Here is a 14,980-nt window from a genome sequence, read left to right as displayed (position 1 = left end):
AAATGTACTTGTTAAAACATGCCTGTTTTGGGAGTTGTTCCAGACAGAATATTAGCTCTGTCTGGAAAAGTGTGAGCCTTTAGGACTTCTACCAGACTTCACGAATTTATCAGAAGTACTGACTTCTCTGTGTGCTAGCTCATTTCTCTACCAATTTTAAAAATATACAATAAAGATGAAGGAGATGATGGATAAGAGTATGAGTTAGAAAAGTAAATGATTTTTTTTTCAGTTACATATATATAAATTAAATTTTATGGAAAAAAATCAGGAACTTTATAAAACTATGGAAAAACTAAAAAAAAAAATAAATCAATTTAACTGTGAAGAATCAAGAGTTAATCCAGAGAAACCCCAAAACTAAACACAGAAGTCCTGAAGAAATAAGGTGTTCATCACAAAATGCAGCAATAATCATTTGTTGAAAGGGATAGCTGAGATGGAGCTAGAATCTGAACCTCCTGATTTGTGTCCTGGTCTGTTGGTTTCTCTGCCTGTGAAACTACTCATTCCACAAATCCTACAGAAACCCATCAGTGACTTAAAATGACACAGAATTATAATAGAAATAGTCCAAGAATAGTATTTTCATGGAGACAATAAAGGAAGACAGGTCATTCCATCTGCAGGGAAAACTCAATGAAGTAATTAGCTGCACCTTTCTTTCTGTGTGACTAATAAATCATACACAAATCTAAATCAGCTGAATTATTAGGCAGTGCCCAGGCATTAAAGAGTTCTGTAATTATTTCAACATAAACTGAGGTCAAACAGGAGAAGCTATAGAGGCTGAAAACAAGGAATGACCTTGATAAGCTAATTCCTAAGGTAATCAGAGACACAAGAAGTCTGAATGTTGGATTCTGGTCACTGCTGGCAAAAAACATAGCAGTGGTGGTGATGATTTTCAGGGCAGGTAGTGACAATCTTATTGTTACACTGAACAAGAGGAAGAGACAAAGCACACAAGGGGGGCAGGGGAGTCCTTTTCCTGAAGGCTGTGTTTTAATCTTGCATTCTCTGATGGGTTGACTTTGCTTGGCTGCTAGATGCCCACTTGGCTACTCTCTCCTTCCTCCTCCTCAACAGGACAAAGGAAGAAAATAAGATGGAGAATCTTGAGGGGCAAGATAAAGACAGTGATACCATTTAGCTGTTACCACTACGGGCTGAAAAGATTTATGGAACATTAACTTATTGCCAATTAAAATAGGTTGGGAAGTAAGAAACCAAAGCAACACTAAAGCAATGCCTTCAGTCTGCACAAACGCCAAAAAATCGCATGGTGTCTAATACCTTCAGTAAAAACCCCTGATCTTCAGTTTGCTAATAAAGGTTCTGTTCTCAGGCTAGTTGATTACCTATTAAAAATAAAGGAGAAAAAACCAGTTTCTTCAGAACTCAGATTTCTAAAGGCTTAAAAATGTTTGAAGTACAGGGAGGTGGGGCAAGGGAAAAAAAGAGATCTTACCAAGGGGTGGTTCTTTAAACAAGTCGTCTCTCCTTGCCAGAATGCAGGCCAGTGTCTGTCTTAATCTTCTTGCTTGTGTAGGTGGAAAGGAGACTTACAGCAGTGACTGAGCCCAAGAGCAAATCAGCTGCTATTGATGTCCCACAAATGAAGTGCCTTCCTTCTCTCCGCCACAACTTTTTGTATACCTCCTGTGGAAACACAGGTTCCCTGCTCCAAATTGTCTGGATTTCTGTATAACCCCTGGAGCTGGTATGTTCTTGAATTATAGTTGGGCTTCATTTTAGACTGTCTTTTATGTCATTCATTATTGCCATAATAGAAGATTGTTTACTGATGTATGCTTTCTGCTTTGCAGAGAGAAATGTAAATGTCCAGTGGAAGACTGAGAAACCCATTTTTAGTCTTCCTTAGTATTTCTTTAGCTAGTTGTGTAAAAGTAACCTAATGAACAAATGAATGGTGTATAGTCAGCATGACATCATTTGCAACTAACTTTCGTTAATGAAAACTGCAAAAATAATGTTTGTAATGTAAAAAAGAACCTAACAAATGCTTTCATAAAAGTAATATAGGAAGGTGGATAAGTTAAGGACTTTCTGATGTAATGTTTGAATTATAATTTTGTGTATCCTATTTACTTTGGGTAAATATGAATACATATGGAGAGCAGAGTGATCAATTTAGTTATTTAACAGATATCTTTCACTGAAGTGTTACTGGCATGATTTAAGATATTGCTGTCCCTACCTACCCTGCCTTTCATTCATGTGTATCTGTGCCTCAGCTGCCTGATAAGACCACACTGCTGTGCTCTCTTGTTGCACCAATGGTGTAATGTGTCAGATTGTACACCAGAGTAGCAGAGATACAGGTTCTTGTCTGGGTCTGCCATTCCTGCTGCTGAGTAATAAAATCCTGGCAGAGGAGCAAAGCAGATAGCTGCAAACACTGATGTGTAGCAATACTGAGGAAAGATCTTTACTATAGTTGACAAAAGGGGAAATATAAAGAATGGAAATAGCCAAGTGCCTTGGCAGGACCAACATTACTGACAGCCTGAGAGGCAGGACCAGCTCCAGTTCAGGGAATGTGTTTTCTGTTTCCACATGGCTCAACACACTTCAGCTAATAACTGTGTCAGGGTAAGGTCTGGAGTGCTCTGTTTTGTGTCCTGCTGTGGAGACCCCTAAAGGCTATCTATGGCAGAAGATAGTTAGAGAGCATTTAGATCTAGCTGTGGACAGCTTCTCTCATTCTGTATCTTCAGACTGCAACTGATCAGGGATGGCCCAGGCCCCCAACAAGTCTCAACTCTTCTCTTTAGTGAAAAAGAAGAAAAACAAATGTGGAAGGGGAAGTGCAGAAGAGATCTCTTCCTTCACAGTGAGAATCCTTGCCCTTCTGGGTGGTTTCCTGAGTCCTTGCCTGGAAAAGCAAGACTGAAAACAATGGACCCAGCCAGTTTCAGTAGAAGTATGCACACCTGTGTGATGCTGGGCTGTCTTGGAACGTTGTTCAAATCTTCACCTTTCTCTCCCAGAGCCACTCTTTGGAGCTGTCTGCAAACTAAGGCAGAAGTCACTGCTTTGGCTGCCCTCCAGAAATTCTGAGGTAGCTGAAAGGGAGTGTAAGGAGGGTACTGTGCACATTTATCTTACCGCCTGCATGAAACATCAGAATTAGACCCCAGAGTGCTTGAAACAGAAAGCTGACTTCTGAGTAGAAAAATCTGAGGTTTCGTCTATCTTTTTACAACTAATTAATATTACAATACCAAAATAGACTGTCTGCTTTTGCTTGTAGAGCTTTCTTGGATATGTACTTATACTGCAAGAGTGGACTGGTTCCATCAGTTTTTATTGATTTAGATTTTCACAGGAGTTTTTGCCAGTGTACTCATTCGTTTTGACATCAGAATTTACACCTTAATGGCTTACTGCTACCAATTTCTGTGGCCTAACAGTGATTAATACATACCTAAATGGAGATAAATTAGTATGGTGGCGTTTCCATCTGGGTTTTGGTTTGGTTCTTTTTTGTTTTTTTTTTTTTCTTTTTCCCTTAAATAGTACAAAAAATTATTTACTGGATAGATCAGGGAATTTATAGTCCACTCATGTTTTGACATAATTTGAACCCATTTCTTCTATAATTGCTTTTATAGCAATTATGAAGTTCAAGGGGGCAGAAAGGGTTTATTGGGCTAAGCATACTTCTGCCAATGGCTAAATGAGCTAAAGGTTAATGATGACTTTACTGAATTGTTATATCTGAAACTCTCTATAAAACTAATGTCTAAGAATTAAGAAAGATATAGATATTTGCCTAATGAATTACTATCTTCTGTTTGTTATGAAACTCTTGGTTAACACTTGATCTAGTTACTTTTACCAGCTTTATCAGAAAGGTGAGGGCCTCCTTCAGCAGAGTCACTGTTTTCATCTGGATAGCTGGTGGTTTCACTTCAAAGGTTCAGAAAGGTTGCATGTTACTCACGAAGTAAATCTGCCCATTGCCTAATCCGGAGTGCATGTCTCTTCTGCAAATCCAGGGCTGCATTCAGGTGCTCTGCAATGGGACTCTCACTCCACAAGCTCTTAATGTTGCATCTGGAAGTTACATAGTGATCAGAATTATAGCTCTAACAGTGTAATATATAGGGCCTCCTGCCTCAAAGAGTCAGCACAGTTTAACTGCAATAGAATCTGTGCTCTAGCACTTTGCACCCTGAAGGGCACTTGCAACAGGGGCGATAATGCCTGCCATTTGTGTTCTAAGTGAAAGAATTTCATTATTGTCACTATACATTATTGTTTTACTGTATTTGGGAGGAGGATGATCTTTCCCCTTAAACACTAAGGCCAATGTTAAACAATTTTATAAGGAACTTTGTATCTTCACTCTACTCGTGGTGCAGTGGTGGTAGTCATTTCATACCAGATACTAATACAAGCTTCTGATACAGAAAGGGTCTCCAATTCTTGACATATTAATGGAAATCAGTTCATGTATACATTAAAACTGAACCTTTTTGTCAGAATACAGTCTCTTTTTTCTGGCATGCTACTGTATATTGCCACATATAAGCATGAATAAGCTACAGCCAATATCTGAGATAACCTGGTTGTGTAAGCCATGTGGTTTGCCCAGGACCATAAATTAGCAGTTCTCCCCCAAAACCTGAGGGATTAATGTGAAGATTATACAGATTTACCTCTTCCTCCTGTGCAGCATGGTGGTCCTTCCCTGCCTTTTCCAAACAGACAAAGTATTATCACTCTCCCATCACAGAGGCAAAAATAGTTTGGCATTTGAATACTGCACCTGCTTTTGCTTCATAATTTTTGTTCATGGGACTATGCCATTCATCTGGACTTCTGGCTTTAAGCTTGGCCTGAGTTGAAACTTACATTGTTTCTCCACTTCTCAATGTTTGCAATGAACCTTCTTAGGCAGTAAGCAGCAGAAGTGAGGGTTAACCTGATCTGAATTGGAAATACTGTCAGGAGTGAAACTTGAGGTCCCTTCTGCCCACACAAGGCAACACCTTCTAGCTGGTCCTTCCTGTTAGGTGACCTGCTTGCTTAGAGATGACCTCTGTGCTTAAAAGCCTTTGATAATGAGTGCAATGCACACCTGAGAGTAGCACAAGGCCCACTTACAACCCTCTGCAGAAGGAAGCTGCTTATTTGTTTTGAAAATAGAGGCTATTGCTTAACTAGCAGTACTTCAGTCACTTCCATGGCAACAGGCTCTGAGAGACAAAGCACGTCTTCATCAGAACACACAGCAGCTTGAAAAGAGAATGGAGATAATTTTACATAGCAGCAATATGAAGTTTCCATTAATTTTTGAATTTTACCTGTTAGTTAGCAGATGATTTAATCAGTGAAGTAATGGCTATTCTGCTAACCATTTATGAGCAAATTGGCATTGATTTCTTTCAGTTGTCAGGCATCCCTTGTTTTTGTAATGACTGGGGATCTGCCAGCACAGTGTGGTGCCCCCTTCCCTCCTCTGCCCACACAATCTGCCAAGTGCCTTGCAATGATAATTGTATTTAAGGGGGAGCAACATTTGGAAATTATGGCCTAGTTCAATGGTACTGGAATTTTTATATGAAGAAGTCAAGAAGTCAAAGGAATCTGTAGCAAGTTACATCCATGTTTGTGATTGAATATGAAAGAATATGAAAGTAGTTGGAAGTGAGGAAACATGGTGGATGCAGTCTTTTTGTTGTCCTCTCCCCCAGGTTTTTTTAACTGGTTCTGAGAAACAGAACAAGCCTTGATAGATCTTCACAAAATTATAGTTCTTTTTGCTTTTGCTCATGAGTGTCTGAGTCCAGTATTCCTAAAAAGCATCTGGAAAGGACAAGTGTCTTGATATTCAAATTATGGGCAAATACTGAAATTTTATCCTCTTATCATTGCATCCTATTTTGTCTAATGATTGCATCAAGATGGTAAGAACATAAAGTACCAAATTCATAATCTCCTGTTCATGCTTTCAGATGATGTGGCATTTTTTTAATGCAGGTAATTTTGAGAGCTAAAAAGGAATCCAGTTTTAGAGCAGAAACCCCACAATACTGTTTTAGTCCTATTAAGAACTACTTAGCCATAAGGTAGCTGCATAAAATCCTTGATTTTGGACTGAAAGCAAGGTCTCCTTGAAAACTGCTTCCTCAATTATATTCTTTCAGTTAAATCTGTAGGCAATGTAACAGAAATTTTTGGCAAACCAAAGGCTGCTATGGAAGCCACCGGCTCAGCAAACAACAGGAAATATTCTAGCTAGCTATGCACCTATCCATCTCTGCATCTATAGATCTCACAGAGTCACAGAATGGCTCAGCTTGGAAGGGACCCCAGTGGGTATCTGGTCCAACCTCCCTGCTCAAGCATATTCTTGAATATCTCCAGGAGGGAGACTCCACAGCCTTTCTGCACAACCTGTTCCAGTGCTCAGTCGCTGCAGAGTAAAGTTCTTCCTCCTGTTCAGGTGAAGCTTCCACCCACACCCCTTGTTGTTGTTCAGAGAGAGAAACAACATCTCTGCTTTGCCATTGCTGCACCTACACACACAGAGGCACAGCAAAAGCTCCAGGTGTCAACTTGTAAGGAGTCTTATCACCTCTTAGTCTGTCCTCAGACCTTTGTTCCACATAGCACTCCCATGAACTTCCCTGAATATCTGCTCTAGTATCTCATTAGTTTTCGTGTTAGGAACAATTTTCATAATTCCACGCATTCAAAACATTTCATTTTCTTCAATTCTTACACTGGGGTTTTTCTTGGCTGTAAGAAAATCAGATCCTTAGATGCCTAATACATATTTTTCCTTTATACAATTTGCTGAGATGAAAAATTCTAACTTTTATATGGTATATGAACTGAAAAAAAATCAGGAGAATCTCTGTAAATAGTCCTGTATTCAAAATATGTTTTTTGAATGTTCAAAGTGGAAAAGGTCACACATATTTAATCCCTTGCTCTTCATGCAGAAGAAGTTAATCCTTCTCCTTCACCCTTTAAACAAGTAGTCCCTCAAGCCTGGTCAACATTAGAATCTCAGGACCACAATATTGTTATAGTTCATTATCTGAAGAATAAATGACAGTTATTAGCATTTTTGTAGCTAGATTAGAGACAAATGACAAAGCATTCAACTTTTGTGAAGCCTGGATATTTTCAACATGTTGGTGAAAGCAGAGTCCTTTGAAAAGGCGGTGTTGAAAACCTTTCAATTTCTCCTGAAGTAATACTCTTTGCCTGAATGTGACAAAATTCTCACTGTGGTTAAATGAATTGTGAGGATTCTGTACTGTTCAGCAGGGAAAGGAACCATTTTTAATTAAATTTTTTTGTAGCTTAGTCTGCCAGAACTTTTCTGTAGTTTAGCCCGCCAGCAAGTCCACTGAGGAGCAGAGAAAAGAAAGAGAGCAGAGAGAGAGAAATGACATGGCATACTGAAAATGAGATGAAAAAGGAAACACTGGAATACTTAATTCTTCCTGAGAAAAAGTTGCTTCTGGTACTGCAAAAAAGGCTCAGTTCCACTGTCCAGAGACAGGAAAGCTGAAAATATGTAATAATTACAGCTGGATGAATACCATGAATAGTCATTCACATTCTAAATGGATTTCCTTTGATTGTATTTATGTCATCTTTTTTCCTTGGTTTTCGTAGATATTCTAGTGAGCTTGTGGTAAACAGTGGCTAATATGAGCTTTAACAATATAGTAGGAATAATTCAGAATCTTTAGCAAAATAGATGTAAAGAACATAAAGTACTTCCCCTGCCCACCCCTTAAAAAAAAAAATTCCTTCTTCTTTCTTTCCTTTGGGGTGTGATAAGACACACAAAAATATATACTAGTGAGGATCACTGAGAATTTTTATCAAAAAAATCTTTCCTTTTATGTTCCAACAATGCACTGTGCAGCCCCTAAATAATCCTAGCAAATCCCCCCTGAGTGATGTCCTATACTTATAGAGGTTTGAAAGTTTAATGCCTTTAGAATTCTACTGACATTGCAACAGCAGAATTTATGAGAAACTATTTTTATGTAATAAAAATAGTGCTCTTGTTGCTTTGTTTTAAGTTTGAATTTGGCACACACGTTACAAATGCTGCATGTGCTTTCTGTAAAATACAGTTTACTGCAATGTATTAGTAGCCTGTTTTATGTGAGTAACTTTTGTCAAATCATACTACAGCAAACCATGGAGAACCACTGCAAAAAGAAACCCTGCCAAAAATAATGTAAATGCATCGTTAGTTAGAATTAAGTGAATGTAAATGCATAGTTAGTTAGAATTAAGTGAATTAGTAGGAAATTAAGGAATCTTGTATACAGACTTCTAAAACTCAGAAGAAGAGTGTAATGTGTGTTTTGGGTTATAACCAGCTATAACTCACCCCACTGCTGGAATTTGACATAGCCACAGTTTGCACCACACCAGTCACTAGCTGTAAACCAAATATGTTCAGCTATAGAGATTAGTCAATGTTAAATTGACTAATGCAATTAGGTAAGGAGTTTCCTCACTAATTATTATATTTATAGTCCCATTGCCCACAGTATCGATAACAGTGGGCATGGACTTAACAAGAATGTTGTTTTGCAGCTTAGTCTATTCTGATTGTGACTTTTAATTGGGTTGTTTTGGTGTTTTGGTTTTATTTAAATAAGAGATGGGCCTTAATTGCAATGGCCCTTTCCACAATACCTCTGACTTTCTGCACAAGTGTGCATGTGCCTCTCTCAAAGTTTGATGATGCCACCCAGATTCAGGGGACACCAGCAGCTCTTTTGCAGTCTGTTTTCAGGGAACAGGGCTGACAGGAGTCACCTGTGTCTTGGAGAAGGCAGCCAGGGTGCAAAGCAGACTGCTGAGGAGACCCAAATGTGGCAGCACAGTTACCCACAGTAACAGCACAGCCCTGGTGACACTGCCATGTCTTTTTGTGCAAGTGTCTGAGTTTGCTGAATTTGCTGTGTGGTCTGTCAAGAGACAAGACAGGTAAGGAAGATATTGACAGAGTTAATGGCTTTTAATAAGGCTGAGGGGAACACAGTTCCCTTTGCCTCCAAGGCTGAGCAGCAGGGCCTAACTAATCTTACCCCTAGGGCTGCCCACCAAAAAGCCAGTTGGTCTACACAACTGAGAAATTTTGAGCCAGGCAGTTTTAACACTTGATTTGTTGCTACAGATGTACTCGTGCTGCTCACTTAAATAGAAACTGAATTGGCTCAGCCATCTGGAAAGAAGGCAAGACGAGGGAACTTCCTCTTGAGGGAGAGTGCTGAGGGACTGGGCAGGTTCAAGAACTGTCAGGGAGGGGTAGCAAAAGATCAGGGCACAGAGATGGGAACCTTTAGCTCAGAGATGGGAACTGCTGCAAGGAGCACAGAGCAGCTGGCCAGCCCTGACAGGGACAGAGGGAAAACTGTCCACGTCAGAGGGCTGTGCAGAATGTGCTCTGGTCAGGAAGCCACAAAACTAGCTAAACCAGCATCAGAATAAAGGACTGATTTGGAGATGGAGTGGTCTGTGTAAAAAAGGTAATATTTATTTATTTAATTTTCCTAGCATATCAAATCGTTGATTATTTTCTATTTAAAATGTTAGCTGATTCACTTTATATTCTGATAAAGCCTATTTATTTTAGAGCATTGTTTGTTTGGTTGGTTGGTTTTTAAAGCCCTCAGTTGCATTTGAGTAGACCTATAAGAAAGTGGATTACAGAGGCCACTCGAACACTGTGGGAAGCTGGCAGTCTCATCACCCAGCTGTGATCAGCTATTCTGCCCCACCAATACTAACTTGAGCCTGGTTGAAGACCAAATTGTTATAATACAGGTTATTTGTCTCCTTGGTTGCTCTGCAACCAGCAACAGCAGGTTTCCTGTTGTTAGATCACTGTGACACTCTGCAAAGGAATGTGGAGGCATTGAACCTTGTGAGAGAGGAATTTGCAGGCTGCTTGAGTAGCCAGGAGAGTTTTTAGAATCTGACAGAAACTCCCATTAACCTCCCAATGTCATTGTTCAGAGTACCTGGGGAAAGTGGTGTTTATCTGCATAGCCACACAACATATTTATCTTTTAAAAGACATCATGGCCACTCTGCATGCTTGGCTGCAGTGGGTTCACAGCACTTACTATCTGCACATAGCTAGTGCACAAGGACCCAAAGTGAAATGGGAGCCCCTTGATGGGGCGGTTAACACAGCAGAAATCTCTATTCCAAACTGTCTTGACCTCAGGAGCCAGAAGAGACTGGTTTTGAAGGTCAGGCTATCAGCCCTGCTCTGGCAGGGCTGCAGAGCTGGCCTCTGCTCCCCTGGCACCTCTGGGCAGGCAGGAGGAATGTGCCTGCTTGCCAATGATTGCTGTTAGCCAGCAGCTGCCTCGTCTCAGGGAAAAGAACCGAGCCTGGTGAGGCTGTCCCTTAGGAAAAGCTGATTGGGATGAGCCAGCATTGAGTTCTGCCTGTCTTGTTACTGGAGACAGAAAAAGGGAGTTGTATTGCCCTCATCAAGGGTTAAAACAGAGAAAGCCCAAACAGTTGGTTCTGTATCAATTTGGCCCTGGGTACCATAACTGGGAATGTAAGTTGTTTTCAATAAGTATTTCCTTTGTATTGATAAAAAATTGTGTTCTACAGAGATCTGAAACTGCTAAATCCAGTAGAAAACAGTTTTCATAGCATAAGGGAAGTTGACCAAGAGTGTTATGGTTGTTTTTTTGACATGAAAGTTATTGTGTCACACATCAGGAAAGTAGAGGAAAGGAAAATTTTGTTGAAATGCAGGCAATTTGTTTAAAGTGTATCCAAGAGTTGGCTGAGAAACTAATTTGAGCTACTGCTGTTGTTTGCTCTGTTAAGAATCCAGCCCTTGGGAGCGCAGTGTTGCTGTGCCCCGCTACCCAGCAGTACACAAAATCGTCTCTTACCCTTACCTATATTCTTCTGTCTTCTTCATAAGTAAAGTTATAATCATGCAGGATATGTTTTAGAAAAAAGTGACCCTGTTCTGAAAAAGTCAGAATAAGATAAAAAAATTTTTGTGGTATTTTTAGGTACTGTTCCACTATTGTTGGATGAATTTAATTTTATTTTGGGGAAGAGGGGTGGTGGGGAAGAGAACATATACTGGAAATTGATTTGGAAGATCCCTTAAGATAGGAAGTTTGCCAGGATATCTGAAACTCATTCCTACCATTTGAACTTGTAAATCTTTTACAGAGCTATATATATTTAAATTGGCTGATTGTTAATCTTTGTAAAGATTAAGAGTAGAGGTAGTGACCTGAAGCTAGGTTAGAGGGGACAGTGATTGATGTCTCTCAATAACTAATTCCAGTAGGAAATTCCAGATTGCCATACTTTACATATTTGTGCAGCTGTATCTCTCTCCTCCTTGTCCTTAATGTTTTTCTGGGACTTGGAAATATACAGCTAATGAAGCCTTTCATATAATTTAAAAAAAATACTGTTAGTTTGTAAGACAAAAAAGATGTTTCAGGATTTTTAAAGAGCATAAAGTATGCTCTTGCCTCCTTCTTCTTGATTTACACCCAGTGGATCTGGAGATGGGACTTCCCAGATGTAAGCAGAGCCTTCAGGCAAGTGGGTCAGTAGGGCTGGCAAAGGCTATGTGTTTCCAGGCCACAGGAGCTGTTAATATACAAACTAGATAGTTTAATCTAGTTTCAGATCAAAACTCGATTAAAAGCAAAAAAAAAACCTCTTGCATGTTAGAAAATTAAGAGAGGGAACACTTATTTCAAAGGCATGAGGTGTTTCCAAAATTAAATTGTTCAGCTGATATTGGCTTTGGGAGCAGCTGCTGGGAATGTAGCGTGGCCATCTGAACACATTTCTATGCATTGCTCTCACTGATATGAAATAATCTATGGTCATTTATTCCTGCTTCATATCTGCCACATGAGGCTAATAGCTGACATGTTGCAAATCCATCTCCTAAATTTCCCTTGAAAGCCCTTGTTGAAGAGGCCTTGCCCACCACTGATGTAAACTTGCATGAGCCCATTAACCCTGGAGGCTGGGGCTCAGCCTCACGTGGCTGAGCTGGCTGGCTTGGAACCAGGCTGCTCCAGGGATATGTAGGAGGCTCAGAATTACATCTAATAGTAAAGTAATAGCATCTTTATGCATTTTTTTAATATATCCCCCTAAGTTCAATTAAGAAATCTGATTCTTTCCACAAAAATGGCAGGGCCATAAAATATTAATTTAGAGCTTTCTTTGAACCTGAAAAAGGTAATTATGTCAGAATAAAGGAGAAGGGGATAGTGCAAGTCAAACCTCATGATTAGTGCTCCCTGATCTTTCATGCTGTTAGAATTTAATACTGAATCAAATTCAAATGAAACAAATTAGAAGAGCCCTAAAATATGGTTCTGTGCAACTCTGGACCTGATCTCTGAGCTTGATCTATTTTAAAATAAAGTATTAATGGTTAAGAAATTACTGATTAATATTTTTCTCTTCTGTATTACTTTAATAAACACATATGGAAATCAAAGTGGGATTTTTTAATGTGATTTCACATCTGAATTTTAGTCTTTATTCACTGAAATATGTTTTCCTTGAAATACATGTTTTCCTTTACTGTTTGTTAAATGACAGATACAAAAATGCTCTCTTCTTAGGAGGCTGATCTTGCATTCCAGAAGAAATCAACTTTTTGTAAGGAAAAAACCAATTGCAATGTGGCATATAAGTCTCATGTCGCCTAAATCATGAGACATTAAGGGGATTGCTCCCCAACTCAATGAAACCTCCTTATCCAAATTAAGGAGGATGCATACTAATTCATGCAGATTAATTCTGTGGATATGAGAAAATTTGCACATGGTCAGTTTTCATCTGCTGACGTTTTCAAAAATAATTTCTCAGGTGATTTTTTTCCTGCCTCTCCAGTATTCCCTCAGAGAATTCCTGTGAAAAGAAGTAATCTATGGAAACACATTATTATCAAGCAGAATTTACTCTTCAGAGTTGAGCTTTCTTTAACACAACAGCAGATGCTTTTGGCATGGGCAATGTAAGCAGTGGGACAATGCAGATGCAGAGAGAAACATCCCAGCACTTCTTCTGAATTTTAAACTGCTCTTAAGACATGCTATTAATGACATAGCTACCCTAATGTTGTATGATTAATATCTGTAGGTAGTAAAACACGTACACATGGCTACAGGCATGAAGAGGAGAGCAGAGACTTTCTTCACCACTTCTACTCCACTCTGGTGGAGGTTATTTGGCTGCAGACTCCCCTCATTGCTGCAGTTTCAGCCTGAAATTTACTTTGTTAACAGGAAATTTCCTCAGCCATGCTGAATGGGGCTGGAGATGTCATATGTGTACTATACCTTACCTTCTTATCCCAGCAGGAGCTTGAGCCTGGCCCATTTTCCTTGTACTGCCTGGCTTGGGGCATGTTAGGAGCTTCACCCACTGCCAGAAGTGCTGGGTGTCCTGGCAGTGTACGAGACATTCTGCCAACCCAAGCTTGGAGAGCGTTTGCTAGGTCTTGACAGAATGAGGAAAAAGAGGAATATGTACAGTTAACTCCAAGGCTTCACAAGTCAGTTTTATTGCAATTTGAGTTTGTTTGCAGCAGCAAAGGGCAATGGGAGTACTTGTGTGGTTTGTTTTGCTGGTAGACATCATAGACATTTTTTATGAGAAAGTTAAGATCACAAAGAATCCCTGAATAAATACATTTGTGCCTTTATTGTCCAAATATTAGTGTAAGATTAGGAAATAATGTTTTGAATAAGACATTAGCCCAGCTTTGATTTGGCTATGAACTATTCTCAGGACCTCACAGAAATAAATTACTGAAACAATTTTATCACTGAAAGTTCCAAGAGAGACAAAGAATGACTGCAAATTTAAGAAAGGAACAAGGAAAACAGAACTGAAAGGTGGCTAAATATATTACTGTCAATGAGAAAAATGTGGATGTGGTCATCTAGCAGTTTGATAAATTATAAAAAAAAAAGAGTACATAAGAAGTCTAACAGAAAAGATTTTCCCCTGAACTCAAAAGTACTATGAGGTCAAACATTTACACATTACAAGATGCATTTATTCATGTGGGGTTTTTTTACATGGGGAGATTTATGACAAATCGATATTATTCAGAAGAACAAAGTTTTAATGTGAAGTTTTGGGTCAAGGTGGGAGAAGACCTAATAAAGAATTCTAAAAATCTCCAAAAGATAAAATAAAATTATGCAGAAACCTGATTAACAAAATATCACCTGGGGGAAAAATGTGAGAACTTACAAAGTATATTAATAAAATGGAAATAGAAATGTCTTTTACTGAAAGGAAGCAAACTGTTAAAATCATTAGTAATTTAAAAAAAATAAGTAAAAGTAAGATTAAATCTAGGAATGATCTGTTTAGAATAATTATGCCACTGAAAAATCTCATATAGTTACATCTATCAATTAAAAGTTCCTGCATAATTTTGACAAACTACCTTTATTCAATTTTGTGTTTCACCAGAATAAATTTATCCAAGGAAATGAATTTGAACTTTGCTCTAAGTCAAGCATAATAGTTAATGGTTTTGGCTGATAAACATCTTTCCTCAACAATAACACAACCAATCAAACGTCTTAGATAAAAGCCAGCATGGTTGATGACACTAGCATGTCATCATCACACAGACAACATCAATTATGAGAAGCATAACTCTAGCACTTCCAACTATCTGTCATCACCTGGAATAATTAAAAATGTAAAAGCTAGCAAATGATTGGGGAAAGGACTTAAATATTTTTCTTTCTCATGTTGCATCTCAACAGACATCATTATGGTGTTACTGACTCGCATTTTATTTGATAAAAGTCCCCATAAAAGATTTTACTGTCATGAAGGGAAATTCCATGCAAACAAAGACACCTTTTATAGTGCCACTGTAGGCAAAATTTTTTCCTCCTACTTTTGCATTCTG

General features: G+C 38.8%; 1 protein-coding gene and 1 long non-coding RNA gene across 6 annotated transcripts in view; one reads left to right on the top strand and one right to left on the bottom strand.

The window, feature by feature from the left end:
• Positions 1 to 995: 995 nt before the first annotated feature.
• SLC13A1 (solute carrier family 13 member 1) overlaps positions 996 to 14,980 on the top strand; it is a 51,556-nt gene continuing 37,571 nt past the window's right edge. For 2 of the 5 annotated variants that reach the window (XM_071423762.1, XM_071423764.1), the window contains exon 1: positions 996 to 1,723. The gene's annotated coding sequence lies outside the window, so the exon portion shown is untranslated. The remainder of the gene's footprint in view (positions 1,724 to 14,980) is intronic. The other 3 variants (XM_071423763.1, XM_071423761.1, XM_071423765.1) reach the window with 3 other exon arrangements.
• On the bottom strand, positions 3,541 to 13,590 carry LOC139588423 (uncharacterized). Its single transcript, XR_011678671.1, has 2 exons — positions 13,388 to 13,590; positions 3,541 to 4,083 (listed from the first exon to the last, which is right to left on the bottom strand). It is a non-coding gene; the product is annotated as an uncharacterized lncRNA (long non-coding RNA).

This window comes from Agelaius tricolor, unplaced genomic scaffold (assembly GCF_023055355.1).
Source record: "Agelaius tricolor isolate 1412-34295 unplaced genomic scaffold, bAgeTri1.0.p SCAF_3, whole genome shotgun sequence".
NCBI lineage: Eukaryota > Metazoa > Chordata > Aves > Passeriformes > Icteridae > Agelaius > Agelaius tricolor.
This window is presented reverse-complemented; position numbering and strand designations above follow the sequence as displayed.